This window comes from Ascaphus truei, chromosome 2, assembly GCF_040206685.1.
Source record: "Ascaphus truei isolate aAscTru1 chromosome 2, aAscTru1.hap1, whole genome shotgun sequence".
Taxonomy (NCBI): Eukaryota; Metazoa; Chordata; class Amphibia; order Anura; family Ascaphidae; genus Ascaphus; species Ascaphus truei.
The window spans coordinates 361493283-361512143 of NC_134484.1; the positions used below are offsets into that span (position 1 = coordinate 361493283).

General features: G+C 41.3%; 1 protein-coding gene across 1 annotated transcript in view; it reads left to right on the forward strand.

The window, feature by feature from the left end:
* LOC142487498 (ubiquitin-conjugating enzyme E2 E2) overlaps positions 1-18861 on the forward strand; it is a 277270-nt gene that overhangs the window by 38656 nt on the left and 219753 nt on the right. The window lies entirely within an intron of this gene.

Consider the following 18861-nt stretch of genomic DNA (forward strand, 5'->3'; position numbering starts at 1 on the left):
CGGAAGTGACGTCACGGCTCCCCCATCCCTCCCCCCCACATGCCTGCTATGACATGCGGCGGCGCTCCTAACGGCCATCGTTCCCCCCACGCACCCGCTGTGACATGCGGCGCCGCTCCTAACGGCCGCCGTTAACCCCACACGTCCGCTGCCATGGGTGTACAAATATGGCTGGCGCAGAGTTTCCGGTGCTGCGGGTGTGGGTGTAGTTAGATGGCGGAAGCCCCGCAAGTCCTCCGGCTGTTCAGCCTCTCTCCTCCCTAACTACGCTTCCCCTTCCATGTGTCCCGCTGACTGAGCGCCGCCGGGGCCGGAGGAGAATCGCCATTCCCCCCACACGTCAACACAGACATGGGAGGTTGAGGCGCATGCGCAGATTTGACCGCCGGGTCCCGCAGGCCAGGAAGCTATCTGCATCCGTTGATGCGAGGCAGCGCATGCGCAGAGTCGCCCACCCCTCGTAGCAGCGTCAGAGGCTGAAGCGGAAGCGGCGCCGAGAGTGGAGATGCAGCTGTCCCCATCCCTCCCCGATCCACGCGATTGAACGAGGACAGCACAGCACGGGGGGGGGGGGGGGGGTGTACTCGCCTCTCACTGCTCCGGTAACGCGGGAAGCGGGCGTTTGAGTGCGCCGCTTCCAACGCAGCACTGCCGAGGGGGGGCTCTAAATCAGGGTATCTTCCCCTCACATACGCAGGGCCCGGTGCGGCCGCGTCTCCCTGGGGGTGGGGGTGCGGGGGAGGAGAGACTCAGACAGAGCCGCCGCGGGTCCGCAGCTCTGCCTGCATTTTTTGGGGGGGGAGGAGAGTCTCAGACAGAGCCGCCGCGGGTCCGCAGCTCTGCCTGGGGCGGGGGGAGTCAGGAGGGAAGGGGCAGGACACAGAAAGAGAGACACAGATACACTGACACACATACACACACTGACTGACACACACACACATACACACTGACTGACTGACACACACACACACACACACACACACTGACTGACACACACACACACTGACTGACACACACACACACACACACACACACACACACACTGACTGACACACACACACTGACTGACACACACACACTGACTGATACACACATACACATTGACACACACACACACACACACACACACACACACACACACACACACACACACTGACTGACTTACACACGCACACTGACTGACACACATACACACGCACACTGACTGACACATACACACGCACACTGACTGACACACATACACACGCACACTGACTGACACACATACACACGCACACTGACTGACACACATACACACGCACACTGACTGACACACACACACACACACACACACACACACACACACACACACACACACACACACACACACACACACACACACACACTGACTGACACACACACACACACACACTGACTGACACACACACACACATTGACACACACACACACATTGACACACACACACACACACACACTGACACACACACACTGACACACACACACTGACACACACACACGCACACTGACTGACACACGTACACACTCACACTGACTGACACACGTACACACGCACACTGACTGACACACACACACGCACACTGACTGACACATACACACGCACACTGACTGACACACATACACACGCACACTGACTGACACACATACACACTCACACTGACTGACACACATACACACGCACACTGACTGACACACATACACTCACTGACCGACACACACACACACACACACACACACACACACACACACACACACACACACACACACTCACACACACACACACACACACTGACACACACTGACTGACACACACTGACTGATACACACACACACATTGACACACACACACACACACACACACACACTGACACACACACACACACACACACTGACTGACACACGTACACACACACTGACTGACACACGTACACACGCACACTGACTGACACACATACACACGCACACTGACTGACACACATACACACGCACACTGACTGACACACATACACTCACTGACCGACACAGAGAGAGACATACACTGACACACACAAACACACATTGACTGACACACACACATTGACTGACACACTCACTCACACACACTCACTCACACACTGACTGACACACTGACTGACACACATGCACACACTGACTGACACACATGCACACACTGACTGACACACATGCACACACTGACCGACACACATGCACACACTGACCGACACACATGCACACACTGACCGACACACACACACAAACAAACACACATACATACTCTCTGACCGACACACATACATACTCACTGACTGACACATACACTGACTGACACATGTGTGCCGAGCACGCGCGTTATAAGTAAATTTCTGTGACAAAAGTCAAAGAAGTTTCACTTACTATGCGCGTGCACAGCACACACAGCTTTTTTTTTTTTTTTAAAGAGCCATTGGGATTACAACTATAAAACTAAGTGGGAGATGTACATCCCTCTGGTATGGGTTCATGTACTGCGATCCCGGTTTAACTGCCATTCAAGTCAATGGAAGTTAAAGCAGGATCGCAGTGTTGTTAACCCATACAAGAGGTTGGTGAATCTTCCTCTGTCTCCTAACCCTGTTGTGAAAGGTATCTATTAGTATTTGTAAAAATGTCGGAAAACTATATGAAGTCTTTAGGGTATGTGTGACAGGGCAGAACCCCTGTCTAAAAGGGTTTCAATAGAAAGCCTGTATTGATCTGAGGAATCCAGCAGGGAGCTAGTTAATTACAACTACAGACAATTAACCAGTCTCCACCTGACTCATCAGACAGGTAGAAAAGCCTCCTGCTTGAGCTGCAGGGGAGATCTCTGGAGTACAGAGCGACTGTGCTGCTAGCAAGACACCCTGAAACCAGATTCTCTACATCCAGCACGCAGCGGACCCTGGAACCCGCTAGAGGGTGGCCCCCAACAGACACAACTCAGAAACTGACCGAAAGCGCCTCTGCTTACAGGTACCTCTTTGGACTTTGGGTCATAGGTTGGCAAGAGGCCTATCCTCCCAGCCTTGCAGATAGGGACTGTTTGTTTAATTTTGTGCTTCCTTAAACTGTATTGCTTAAAGCTACGTACTGAATAAAAGCCATGGTTTATTTTCCCCAAATACGTCTCCCTGGTCGTACCTCTGCACTTGTCTCTTACAAAATGTATAAGCTAATTTGAATGTTTTAGTAACTAGCTGTATTCACTGAGGAGTATTTCTTTGAATGGAGCAGTTTGCTAAAGTACAGATCAATCCCAAGCACATGCATAGTCTACCAGTGCAGGGAAGAAGATACGTTACAGGCTTAGCTACCCCTAATGGGGCAATAAGGCAGCGGCGCGCAAACTGGGGGGCGGGAGAATTTGTACGGGGGGGGGGGTGTAGGCGGTTGCAGAGGCCCCGCGCTCTTCCCCACAGCATTATAATTAAATGCCTGGGGAGGCGTGGGGCCTCTGTAACTCACTTACCTGCTCCTTTGCTGGGTCTTCGGCGACGCGTCGCCATGGCAATGCGGCGTCAAATGACGCTGTGGGGTCACTTGAAATCACATGACCCGCAACGTCATTTGACGCCGAGTCATTGGGAGAGGGGGTCACAAACGCTGCAGCTCCCAGGCAAGGAAGTTTGCGCACCCCTGCAATGAGGGGATGTACAAACAGTAGTGGAAATTATTTTCAATGGCAGCCCATATCTAAAAGGCAGAAAAATAGACTGGAAAAAAAAAACCTTTTCATTTTAAAAATGCATTTTAATTCAGATATTTTCAGGTCCACATTAGTCAATGACTTAAATGTTAATAGGAGATTGCACACCGCTCCATGTTTAACTGTACGTAACATGTAAATATCAGGAATATTGCTCAGCAACCTTTTTTTGAGATGTGAACAATAAATCTTATACAATTAAAATACTTTAAAAATTAAGTATACATTCAATATTCATACACTAGACAATAATATGAGATGGCACCATGTTAAAATGTTAAACTTAATCCCATAGATATTGCATAATTTGACAGTTTAGTACTGTTCTTCATAATTCCTTGGGGACTTCTAGTGCCAGCGACAATCATTTTTAAATTAATAATCCTTAAACTGTATTTGCATACATTGCTTCTGCTGGAAAGTTGTCAAGCATATAATGCATTTATACCGAGGCGTGCTCAAGCAGAGTATAAAACAAAGTGCAACTACTTTAATTTATAGTTAAAATGGTACATTGCATATAGTTTATTCCAACATTTAAGAACAATTTATTTATATATTGGATGCATAAATGAAATTAATCTATTTTTGATACACAATTGAGTATTTGATAAATACCACCAGACATTCAGCGGATTAATCCACAACAAGTTCACCCCCCCCCCCCCATGCAATGATCATACATAACTCTTTCCCTAATGATCACCACAGTACTAAAACACAGTGCAGGAACAGGCAGCAGCACATGCAAGTTATTGCGGGCGCAACTTCAATAAGCACCTCGGTGATTGAAGCTTCACCTACCGCCCTATCTTGACCTGCAGTGCTTTTTGGTACCTTGTGAAACGTGCGGTCCCCACTGGGCTCCTTTTACAAGCTGTGATACGTAAATCACAATCTAGAGTTGCTGTGGACATGCATCGAATCTTCAACATGCATTTACAAGTCAGAATTTTGGTATTTGAAGTATGTGGTTTTTTTGTTGGTTTGTTTTCCCCCAAAGCTTGATGGGTCAATAAGTATTATTCTGTAATAAACAGAATCTATATTGGTGGTACTGTATAACATAATCTATTACTCTTTTGCTGAACATTCATCAACATCCGTGTGATGGGTTTTTTTTTCCTGTCACCTCTACTAAATACAGTTTATTTGATCTCTTCCTATAATTTGTCCCTCAATTAACCTGCCAAATCCTTCTCAAAGCTAAGCTTTTTCAATGGAACAGGCCATCGATTCTCTTAGGTTGTGACAATACTTTGTTGTTTGAGGCTACATGTCCAAAACCAAACGTATAGGAAATAATTTTCAACTAAAATAATTGGTATGTGCCACTTGACCAATGGTACCTAACCTTTTTTCACTTGGTCACACTTCCGACATCATGGATAAAAGCTGACCCCTCCCCCCTTTCTCCTGGAAACTGTGTGTACCTGATATTTTTTCACTCCACACTTGTACAAGGCTTAGGCTACGCTTATAGTGCCCGCGACGATGACGACAGGCTGCGGGTGCTGGAAAAATCAAATTGAGATGACTTCCAGCGATCACAACCAAGCCGTCGCTCCGTCACGTCGCACTTACTATAAGTGCACGCGACGGCGGCAATGCATTTGTTTTGACGTCGCTGTCGCCGGCACTATAAACGCAGCCTTAAAAATGAGAAGACCTAGTGAATGGAAAAACTACTTATTTTCAACTGAACAAACATTAAACATTTGCAACAGAAAAAAAGAATTCTAAAATCTAAACATTAACACTAAAATGATACAAACGTAATCATTTTAATTAAACTAATGGGATTTCTGCTGCTGAATTTTCTTCTCAAGAACATGACATTTTGGTTGAACAGTTCGTGATGCAGCCAACCTTACACATGCTTGAACATTGCTAGGAGTTAGTTGCAAATGTCTTTTTATTTTTAGGTTTACCAAGTTAGATAAGGCTTGCTCTGAAAGGTAACTGATCAATGAGGCCAAGCTATAACAATACTCTTGTTTTTAAACTGTGGTCCAAAAATCTGAACAGAAGTTCATTTGTAATAATTTCATTTTGAATCGCAATGAAGTTCCAGGAGGTTCTCTTCGTCCAAATTTCAGACTGCATTCTACCAGATTCGCTGGAATGAATAGATTTGTGATCCGGTTGTATTTCTGTATGTATCCTTTGGAATTTTGAGGAAAATACTACAAAAATGTATCTTCCAAAAGCTTTGTTTGTAACGATGTGCGGATTCATTTGAACTACAACATTCTCATCTACAACTTCATCTATGACAGTTGAAAAGTGGCCGAAGTCTGACAGATCATTACCTTTGATACGTCGTTTCCACAATAATATTTTCACCTTAAATGTTTCGATTTTTACTTAATTTTTTTCTGAAGCTGAAGACACATCAATGGAGACTGACATTGAGTACATTCAGCTTCTCAAAAATGTCAGCAAGATACCCAGGTTTCGCAATCCACAAATCCTCTTCAAAGTAAATTGCTCTGGGATTTTTGCTTTCAATGAGAAAAACATGAACACATTTCCGCAGATCAAAGCCTCCACAATGCAACGCCCTGTGACAACCAGCAAACTTCACAATAGTACAAGAGAACGATCACATTCTGTCATACCTTCACATAGTTCCTGAAATACCATCGATTGTTTGACATTCGATTTTGATGATTTTAACTGCCTGTTCCATAACTTTATCAAAGGGGCTACCTTCCTTGTCAAGATTTTGAAAGTGCAAATCACAATGCGAACTTTCACAATGTGGAGCACGTTTCTTGATCATCGCTGCTGCTCCATTCCTGACTCCAACCATCGTTGCAGCCCCATCTGTGGTCACACTGGAACGCTTATCAAGAGAAGTCCATCACAATAAATTTAAAGTGTCTGTCCCAATCATTTAACCAATGTCTTCAGAAATGGAACTGTTCACAAATACTTTCCTTTTCCACGTAGACAAATCGAACATCCCATCAGCTGGGCTCTCTTGGTGACATCAGTTGATTCATCAAATTGTAATCCATATCAAGGACTTTCCCTTCGTTTTCTGATTACTTGATTTGAGTAAGTTCTCCGATATCAATTGCTTTTTTCTCTCAATTGTATTGTCTGACAGTGTAATAATTTCAAGCTTGGCCTTTTGCAGACTGTCCCAATACCTAGTCTGAAGCAATAAGCATGGCTGGAACAATGATCTCCTCTGCGTTTGTTAATGGGTGTTTTTTTACTCCAAGAAGATAAGCAATACGAAGAGCTGCTCGAGTGAAGTGTGTATTGAGACCAGATGTGGAACTGCTATGATAATCTTCAAAGTTTTGCGATGACATTGTCAACTTTTGTTTCACATTTTCAAAGTAGCATTTTGGTTAATTCAGGAGTCCAGGATATTTCTTTTCCAGATGACGGAGTTTGCTTGGTACGATACACTCATTTGCCATTTTCTGATGACAAAGCAAACAACTAGCTGCTGGCTAATCTTTTTTCACTTCTTTTGTCAAATAAAACCCAAACTTTAGTCATCATTCCACTTCCTGTTTTTCACACCCTTTTGTTTACTTTTTAGTACTATTGTCACAGGCGAAGATGTTGTGCCTTCACTGTAATCTTCATGCTCATGAACAGTAGTATTGTCAGGTTTCCTCTTCTCGGCTCTAGTAACATATTGACCTAATATATTAACCCTTTGTTAAACTCTAAATGAAAATGTCAGTAAGTCTTAATTCTTTATACTAATTACTCTTAAAATAGGTTAACAAGCAATATAATGTGTTAATAGAGATTTATTATTGCGATGGAAAGGGGCCCAGGGACCAGCATAATAAAGGTTAAGCCTGGGCTCATCTGGCCACCAGACCCCTGAGCTACCCTGTTGCATCCATGTACAGACTGTGAAAAAGTGTGTGAATACATAGCCAAAGTCTCTGGACATGCGTGGCTGAGAAACCGTTTGTGCAGCTCGCATGTCTAGAGAAATGGCTATTGCTGGGACTGGAGGAGGAGGGATGTGTACTCCGGCCTGGGAAACGTTGTCTCTGAGGGAAGTGCAATTGTTCAGCCCAGACTCTGATTCAGCTATCTCCACAAGAGGTATCCTGCTGAAACTGGAACCTGTGGTCTGGGTCTAAGCCCCAACTGACTCGGGTCTCAGTGGTTTGTTTGAATTTCCTACTGCCCTGATTGGCCTATGTAGCTCACTCTATGATTGGCCCATGCAGTATCCGTGTTGTAATTGGCCCACATGTAGCATTCATGCTCTGATTGGTTCGCAGCCCTTCATACTTTCAGATGGAGGCTGAGCTCTATGTAAAGAGATTGCGATCTCACTTCCACAGTTAATTCTTATCCTGATGTGGAGGTGAACTAAGCGGTGTGCTCCCAGGCTGTGCCTGAGACACCTGAAAATGAGGCTGGGAGCCTAACCAAGCGAGAAGTTTGAGTGCTTTGTGCTACGGGACTGTGTTGCCAGAGATGGGGAGAGCAGGACTTTTAAGCGGCAGATTTAAAAGCGCTCTTCCGCGAATTGCACTAGAAAGGTCTGGACGGTCCATACCCCTACGGAGTGTGGAAACAAACTCTGGGTAGGCCAGCTAGGATTCCCCCTTTATTTCCTGTTTTAGGGAGTATAGTTCTGATTTGTGTTGTGCTTGCTGGTTCCGGCTTGAATAAAATGTCTTTGTCGTGTCTGGTGCCTTTATCCCTGGATTAAGTTCTGGTCTTCCTTGACAGTTATATCTTCGTGTGTGTTTCTATGACATTGATATCAGGTATTCTCAGGGTGTATATTGCTAATATGATGAAACAACATTACTTAACCAAGCTTTCATTTACTTTGTGTTTTAGTGACTTTCAGTTGAAGTGTCTGTAGCACAGCCTATAGTACATACAATTATAGACCTCAATTGTGCAAAAATAATGTGTTGTCGCACATACCGCTAATGTTTATACACTGCATAACAGCTTCAGCTATGCTGGAGACGCGTATGCGTAAAGTTTACACAGAGTACAAACATGCTTGCAGGTTTTGATCATGGTCCGAGTTGAGCATGTCTATCTATACATATCAATTTTGTGACTATACACATATAGGATACACCACTTTTTGTGGTTGCTCTTTCTGGTCACACCATCATTTCTTGTCGCCCTAATAAGTGATGTTGGTCCGCCTAGCACTCGTTTGGGAATCACTGCACTAGACTATCAATTACTGGCACAAAACTACAAATATAGGCACCGCGGTCACCAGTAGAAAGTCGTGACTTCATCTCCTTATGACATCACAACTTTTGTCCTCCGCAAGTAAAGCCGACACTGACCGCCATATTGTCACTTGCTTTGGAGATTAAATGTTCAATCTACCGTCGGGTACCAGGGAGGTACCTGGAGCCAGGATCTGTGTAGTGAGGCTCATAGGACCCCAGAGCCCATGATTTCAAATAAACATACTCCCTTCAAAAAAATTGAGACATAGTTCACAAGTTTAAACAATTACAGGCCGGTACTTTTGTATGCTGAATTGTAAAAAAGAGAGATAAAAAAGAGCGTTTATTGAAAATTGGTACTTGCACTTGTTTTTTTTTTATAGAGGAGGATTGCATCTTTAAAAGCTAAAAGGCCTAAAAGTTTCCTTCAATATTATATCTTAAAGGTGTTATAAGTCACCAGAAAGAAACCAGAGGGGCGGGTGTGACCCGTAACAGTGTTTTTCTTTTATCACAGAGTCTAAATGAATTAGTTCTACTATACAAGTACAGTATAGCCCAGGAAAACCTTCAGTGTTTGTTGTAGTGGGCTAAAGACAAGTATCCCGTTTAGTTTAACATATATCCGAAATCTACGTAATCCCCTCTGAGAATTACTGGACCCAAATTAATCATTTCCCTACTAATCCTGTGATTGTAAAGCATAATCTTACTTTAGCATTCTTAAAAAACATTGTAATGAGGAGAAATTGGTGTATATTTATGTCTGTTGAAGGTATTTCCATGAGTACAATGTAATGGAAGGAGGTCAATTTCTGAGTGTGTATAATGAAAGGAAGCTTTTTGCTATATAATGGAGTGAAATATGTCTGTTTCACTCCATTATATACACGTAGCTGGGGAGAAAATCATTATTCACAAAGTTTTCAATGTAGGTAATTAAATTGCAGTCAGGTTTGCACGTTGGTAGTCATATAAATGAGTAGATTGTTAAACTGACATTTATACACCGGCAGTAAACTCTCCTACATTCACTACAGTATGTGCAGATAGGAGGCTGAAAAAGGGAATAGCGGTCATTACATAAAGCTACATGTTCTCTGTTTTAAATTTTTTTTTTTTAAGATGTACAATCTTCACTCTGAAAATTAAGTGCTGAATGAATACGGCTTTATCTGGGTTAAAAAAAAAAAAAAAATAATAATAATAAAAACCCAATATGGTTAAAATACAATTAGAAAAAAAACAAACAGTTACAAGCCTGGTATAAACAGTTTTTTAGATTGTGTTTTTGTTAACCTCTCCACTGTCAGAGGTGTGCAACACATTACAGAGCACGGCAAACAACACCGCTCCCAGACCAAACAATTGTGCTGGCTGCCCCAAACGTGCGGACTAGTGCTAGAGGCTTATTCTTTGGCTTAACCTGGTTTTATGGTTCAGTGCACTCAAACATTAGATTGTAAACTCTTTAAAATTGACATTCATTTTTCCTGCTAAATTTTCAATGCGATGCCACCATGAAGTATAAATAAATGAATGTGTATATAGGTAGCTGAAGGTAAGAAGCTAACCACTGCAATAGCATCATTCTAAATATTATCCAAACGTGTCGAAAATATGTTGACCATTTCATTGGTTCCCATATTTGCTCAGTAGCACATAGAATAGGTATTCTTGTATCGGCCACCGCCAAATGGAGTGTGGATACAAGGACTCGCAGCACAGAGTATTCTCTATTACAGCATTTTAAGTGGTGGACACCCATTTTAGCATAATTCCTGGTAAGAATGGAAAATCTTGCATTTGGCAGTTTATTTTTTTTTCTCCTGCATTTTTGAATATGACCTGATTCTAAAAAAATAAAATCTATTTTAAGGAAGAGATTACGGGTAAATTATTCTTGTCCATTTACAGTCCATTCATTCAATTAAGAGGAACGGGGGTGTTAAAGAACCAATTAACAAGCAAGGTTCTATGGTGATAGTGACTTGGAGACAAAGCCATAAACCTTTTTAAAACCTGAAGTATCAGTAGTTTAAATGTTTTTTGCAAGCCTTTAAATATGTGGTATGTGTCTACGAAGGGAAGTATGCCTTTTGTATGCTTAGCCAAGAGATTTAACATTTCCACTAGCAGGTGGTTCTTAACTTTGGTAACCATATGGACCAGAAAATGGAAAATCTATTTAAGAAATGTTCTAATTCGTCTCCTCAAAACAGGAACTCCAGTGATGCACAGATATCCCTGGCTGCCTTTTGAATAAGACCAATTGCCAGCAGTAGTTGTTTAGACTATCCTTGTGATTTTTCCAATATTAAGAATGGACATGGTCTTCCTTTGTTGTATGTGCTTGGCATTAATATGCATAGCTTTATCTTTTGCATCTATACCATTTAGTTAAGGGCCACTGATTGCTCATGTACAAAAATGGGTTGTATTCTGTTATGTGATGGAATAATTTAATTTGGCAGAGAACTTAATTTTCTTTTACTACAGAATGTTTTTTTTTGCTTTTTCAAAACCGGCACTTGTCACAATGGAAAGAGCAGGCATGGAGCTCTTTCTACGTTTGACTTGGCTTTTCAACAAGCCTCTAAATTGGCCTTTATAATTTTGTCAGATTTCTTTCCTGTGATCACCAGTTCTGGGAGCCTCCTCATTGGACCTCCTGAGTATTAGTCAAAGAAGGAATTCATGCTCAAATTCATCTTCATGATGACCTCAACAAAATGTTTCTAAGAGATACTACACACAACATGCTAGATGTGTTCATGCCCATGCACACTGTTTGGTTCTTCCTCCCTGATGTGTTGATGTCTATCCTTTCATTTTTCTTTACGGCATTACTGTACCTCGTATATCATTGTAAAAATGCTTCAGGTATTTTCCATGTTGGAGGTAATACTGGTGTGAAAACCTTATTAGCAGAGACTGAGATTTTCCCAGCCTTGCTTTACAACTCACGGCAGCTTTTAAAATGTATACCTTCGTTTTCTTTTTCTTTCATTCAATACAACTCTCCCATACTAAAAGCTTTATCTATTGCATATGCTGTGTATATTATTGTATTTTTCTACAGTTATTGTGAAGTGGTACTGCATGCTTTGTTTGGATCAGCTGTAGGTGTCAAGTGGGTTATGGAAGCTGTTGCTACCATTAACCTTTAGTTCCAATATCTCTTAAAGGAGGATTTACTAATTGTATCTCCAGCTCTCTCTTAATCATCAACATTCCTACAACCCTGAAGCAGCTGGTTATAAAGAAGTACTTAAATTGTCATCCTGAGGTGAAGACTGTCTGCAACTAACATGTTGTAATGACATGTCTCAATGTTACAGATTTGATAACTGTTTTTGTTTACATACCTAGAAAATATTTTATTTATGGCTGCAGCTCACAGGGAATTTAATTGATGGATGCAAGGTATTTGTTATGTTCTCTATGTCTAATAAGTAAGAAATGCTACATGTACTGTATGTGTAAGAACTCCATAGGTTTTCTATTTTGTTCTAAAGTTGCAAGAATTGTAATTATTGATTTTTATTTATTTTTTGTTCTAATGTTAGGCTTTTGGAACACGCTGTGCTTTCTGATATGTAGTGGTGGTTCACTGGTAATGGCCCGTTTTTGATCATATCAGAAATTGCTTTTGTGAGTGCTGGATCTTTTGTGATGTATCAATTAAAAATACTCGACATACAGTAGGCAGAAGGCATAGCAAAGGATGAAAGAAACCAATCGGGTGTGAGGTTCCTCAGCACACACAGTAGGAGAACGGGCAGACTACAGTAGATTTGCCGGGTGGATCTGTTCTGCCATAATTTTTTATACTTCTGTTACAGTATACGTAAGCATTTTTGATTAAGGTTTTCTAGACTGCTACGACTTTTGCCATGGACAACCATTCTTTTTTTTGCTGGTTGCATTATTAGTATCAGTCTCTGGCTGTCACAAATCATTTTGGTTACAACTTGAGTCCCTCAAGATTCAGTGCTATTTTCACTGCCTATGTGTGAAAGGAACTATGGCCCCTTGGACTAACTATAATTGTGTTTGTATAGATGGGGTAGAAAACACTCTCAAAAGTCTATAATCTTGTATAAACAATTACAAGCATGGAGCCTGCACATAAATGTAAAATGCAAATACACCGATTGGTGAACAAATGACCAACGTTTCAGACCCACTGGCCTTGTCATTCTTGTCCATTTCTAATTTCCCACCATGTCATTTTTCACTTATACAAGTATTTACATTTTACATATTGTGCAGCAATCATTATTTTATGTTATAAATGTCATGCTATCTGTTTGTAAAACAGCATTTATTAATTTATACCCCAGTGGTCCAATTTTATACAGTTTAATGCTAAAAAACCTCATAGTCCAAGCACCAACAAACTAACCACTTTGACTACCACACAAGATATACCTGTTGCAGGCTAGTGGGAGTCCATACATAGTGGTGTTTAAAGGGACAATAGTGTTTGGATATTGGAGTCCTGAGTTCATTAAGCTGTCTTTGTTTGGAGAAATACGAAGATTCAAGTGTTATAATAGTTTAATACATGGACATTTCCTGGTCAGCATCGCTAGGGGTATTTCCTCTATTTTTCCAAGCACCAACAAAAAATAGTTTCAATATATGCAGCATTTGATTACCATTTATTGAAAACTAATTGCCTTAGCTGCCAATTGATTGCTTCTCCCGTGATGGATCAGCAAAATCCTGTTTCCCAGGGTTCACTAAATGGCTGCTTTTCAGTTTCAAATCAATCCTTCAGTCAGTGTAACTTACAGTAGCAGCTACAATGTATTCTTATATTACCAAGGCAACATTATCTATTGTTACAGTTTAGAACTAAAACTGCTGGGAACATTGGCAACAAATGATCACAAACATGAAAGTGTTGCAAATATCTTACACAGCTGGGGAAGTGTGCTAAAGCCTGCTATAGAAATCAAAGGATGCTCAGTATATTAAAGCTGCAGTTCAGTCAATATCCTGCATGTGTGTTATTTTTAATAAATCCGTTCTGTAGTAAGAAAAAATACTTTTAGCATTTTCTGTTTTTAAAAAAAAAACTTTGAAAGACCAATTTTCTTGTATTCTATTTTAACAAGCATTTGCTAAGGCACGGCCCCTTCATTTCCTGTCACAAGCTCTGGCACACCCCTTTGTCAGCCCTGCCCTCCCTCTAGCACATGTCAGTGCAGGAGTGCTCATGAATATTCATGAGCTTCCACTGAGAGACAGAAGCAGGAGAAAAACAGATGCCTTCACTAAAGATGTCACCAAATTTCGTCTATCAATACATGGAGAACGAATTGACCTGCAGCTATACAGTTCTTTAGGTAATTAGAGATTGCCCACATGAAACTATTGAAGTAAAAAAATTAATAAAAAAAAAAAAAAAGACTGAATTGCAGCTTTAAAACTCATAAAAAATGGCATCAATAGTTGAATTAAAAAAAGTAGTATTTAATACTAATACTACTACTACTACTACTACTACTACTACTACTACTACTACTACTACTACTACTACACTGATTTATTAAAACAAACCACATACAGGATATTGCTTAGATTGCTCCTTTTTTTAATTAACTGTCACATAGTTACCAAATTGGTTAGCCTATGAAGAAATAAGTGTTTCCTAACTCGCCTCAATTATATGATCCCTCTATCTGTACCAGTCAATTTTTCTTTTATTAAATTGCAGCATCCATTACTACATTTGCTGAATTAACGCCACACGTTTTCTTTTTCCCTTCTTGGAATTCAAACAGTACCTGGATGTACTAATATTAGACCAATTCCCACAAAATCTAATACTTGTCTAAGGATCATCCCCTGGAACGCATTATTTTCTATCTTGGTTCAAAAAACAAGTTGGAATTTCTTAATTGTTATACTGTGCAACACACTTCAGTCGTGGTCTGCTGTATTTCCTTAAAGCAGCAATACTAAATCTCCCCCTCCCCCTTCTCTTATTTTTGTATGTAAAGCATGTGACAATGTGTAATTCTACATTCTTACCCAAGATGGCAATCATTTGGTGCTCCTGTTATAAAGCTCCTGGGAACTGCCAGCAGGCCTTCACCTGTGAGCGAGTTTGGAGTATGGGGATCCAGGATCTCCTTCAGATAGCTTGGATCCTGATTATGTAGCTCCTCTCTCTCTCTCTTTTTTTTTTTAAATGTCAACAAGCCAAAACAGGTTCGCCCACCTTATAGGCAACCAGTGCACAGAATGGAGAACAGGTGGCAGGGCCAGTTATTTAACAATCTGGTTGCAGTATTCTGCAAAAACTGCAGGAGGCGCAGTTCTGTTTCATGAAGATACAGATAAAGTGCATTGTTGTAGTCTAGGTATGAGGACATACAGACATGAGCCTGTGTACGCCCGCGACGCGTGATGTCACCTGTCGCCGCTAGCAAAAGTTGAATTTCGCAATGCGGTGGCGCGGGTGACCAAGCCATTGATTGTTTCAGGGGCTGTCACGAGGCGACAGCCCCTGAAAAATCAAATCTTCTCGGCTTAGAAAAATCAGAGTTTAGCAGGTGGGAACCAGTTGGTGGACCCCCGTAGTAGTCTTCGTGTCATCAGACGCCAAGCTTCCATCATGAGCACCTATGTCTCATCAGTACTCAACTTCAAGCAACTGGCCTCATCCAGCCATGGATCTCCGCTAGACATTCATTGATAACTGATGCCCTTTGCACAAAAGGACCCAATATTAGTTATGTGTGTAATCTGCATAGCAGTGACAACCCAGACCATATCGTCTGATAATGTCGCCCAGCGGTAGCATCTATGGCACTCCACATATTGGGCACTGGTAGAGAAGAGAATACTCCCGAAGACCCTCTGATAGATCTACCAGTGAGAATACTTGAACCAGCTGAGGACTGTGCTTTCCAGTCCACAAAATTCCCTCAGACGCTCTATTAAAATCCCAAGGTCAAAGAGGACTAGGATTCAACAGTCACTTTTGTCATCACTAAAAGATCATTAAGCACACGAAGCAGAGCTGTCTCAGTATCATGCCATTTCCTGACTGAAAAAGTGGTCATCCATTTATTACCCATTTCAATTACTTTCCCTAGAAAAGGAATGTTTGATACGGGCCTGTAGTTAATAGACCATTCCGGTCCTGATTTAATGAAGTCATTTTTAGAATGGGTTGGACTGTTTTATTTATCTTCAGATGGTCTCTGTTTGCAAAATAACACAAAAGACTCACTTCTGTTTTGGCCAATAGTGGGTTGATGTTATGAGCACACCGTATAAGATTTAATTGGTGCTTATGCCCATTACATCGTTTTCACGTTTTGTATACTTGAAAATAAGATTCATGCCTCAGTGTAGAAATCTACTGAGAAGTAACACTAAAACTTAAGTGGTTAAACATGTTACCCCCTAACTGATCTGCACTTATTGTTTTTCATGCTGTTTTGAGACTGGAGACAATCTAGAGTCCTACTCTGTCAAAAATATTGTTGCCGGTCAGACTAATACATTTTTGTAACTGGCATTTTTCATAGCCATTCAGAAACATGTTTGTGTCTTTCTTCCTTTTTAAGAAATGTATTCTGTCTTTTTTGCTTCTGATCAATCTTATTTTTTTTTCCTCTCCTACATTTCTTTTGTGCTATTTATTGTTTTGCCTTCCTTAAGCTCTCTTCCTGCTCTTTGGGAAGCTCCTTGAAATAGGGGACCTCTGTTCCATACCAGTATGTGTTCTAGGAATATATCTCAATGTTCTATTGGTAAGGTCTTTCACAGCCTCTACGCTGTGACGATTATTGGCGCCTTTTAATAATTGTGATAAAGTTTAAGCATCAAATGTCGCTGGAATGTTATCAATGGAGACTCTGAATTGAGTTTCCATCAGACGTCAAGACCATTCTATAATTACTAAAAAGATTGACCGTACTAAACTGTGTGATGGTGAAGAGGTAGCCAGGCTCACTAATAAAGGTTAAGCCCGTTTGTTTACCTCTGATCTATGTTTTGGGGTTCAGGAGTGTCAGCTCTTGGTCTCCACTGTTGTAAAAGCATTACCTGTAATTATGCGGCAAATAATTTTGTGTTTTTACCTTTCCAGGGATGCCAGCAAGCAGGGATTGCTGTGGTATGAGTTTCAGGCGGGTGAGGGGGGTGCATGTAGACACATTGTCTCGATAATATCTCCCTTTGAAAATGCTTGCGCGACTCACCACTAGGAGTCCCTGCTTCAGCACAGCCCAGAAAGGCAAATGGGGCATAGGGATGTGAGGTGTCCCTGAAACAGTCAAGGAGTCCCTAGGTTAATGGGGCCGCCCAGGTCACCCAGAACCGGTATCAGGGTTCTGGGGATACTCCAATCATCTACAAGGTTGTGAGGGGACTTTTAAAAGTCCTGTCCTAAGTTTATTTTATAGAGTGTGGGGAATATGGCTAGTAAGAAATAACGTGCAGCTTCTTATTCTATTTTCCATAACCAAAAGACTTTGGATATTTTTAAAGTGTATATTTTATGGAACAGTGTGTTTTAAAACATATCTGTTTGTGCACAGAAATGAGCTGGGACTTTCAAAACCAATGCTCTGACAGGCCACTGGGCTACCAAGTGGTGCCAGGAGGTCTGGCAGGATATCTGGAGATGAAAGTCCAGAGGATAATCAAGGTGTCAAGTACATTTGGACAGGAGGGATGGATTCAAGTATCCACATCCTGAGATCAATGGAGGCTCTTTGCATTTCTTTTGATCCCACCAGACTGGCAGGAGCTTGTCACCGTGGGTGGCATTGAGGGAACCAGGACTAGAGGTGCAAAATTGCCCATGCCCCTTGGTTCATTCAAATTTCCAGGTAACCCTGTTGTCTACCAGCTTGTCTCTGATTGGCTGCAGAGAAATTTCTCACGTTTTGGATTGGGCTATAGTATTTTTTAAATGAAAGTCAGAGGTATTATAACCCCTTGCGCCCAATAGATAGTGTGTTCTCCGAGGTCTCTCATAGTGCTCCAATCCTCTTAAGATTCTCATATTCTAAGTTTCCAGTTGCAAGTCTCGAGCAAGAAAAGGGCTGCTTCAGCGAAAAGCTGCCTTGAAAATTTTCTGTACTGTTTTTGCAACTGTTATCAGGGATAGGATTCCCTGCATCTATGAGAGACTAGGTTGTTACCCCAATTCCCAAGTAAGTTTATCTTTTTGCTGTAGTTTATGTAACATTGTGTTTGCCTTTTCCTGTGAATAAATTTCCAATGTATTTAATTAACTTGTTTTGCTCAATGCATGATCCTGGTAAAAAGGTGTAAATGGCCTGGTCCCCAGTGACAAACTGTAACATGAAACTCCTGGGATGCTTTCTGACATAAATTTATCATATATGTGGAAATATTTGACACTTTGTGTTTAGTGCTAATATTGTCTTTACAAACATGGTAAATGTAAACAGAAGCTTATTTTTCTTGCCTTTTTGAAGTTAAAGAAGAACTTTTTAATGACAGGTTCAACAACGTGCAAAGTGTTTTTGTTGATGAAGACCTTTCCCAGTTTCTAATAACAAAAGCTATGTACTGGCATACTCTGTGTTCACAATAACATCCTTGTTATTCGTTCTGTCTTGTTCTCTGTTAAATTCACGTTCTAACATATATTCCCCAGTCTAAACTGTTGAAGTTAATCATAGACTTGACGTATGAAATGTGTGCAAACAAGCACAACGTTCATGTTTTTCATTGGGAAGCCAGTATTTGGTACAGTCCGTTATTCTCTCGTAGCCCTCACCCAACAATGGACAATAAGCCGTGCTGTGCCCTGGTTACTCAGTTATTCTGTTACCAGGCATCTTTATACAATTGTCAATAGAAAAAAATACATTTTTGCTATTTAGGTTTCAAACAGAGTCTTGGGCACAAATGCAATAC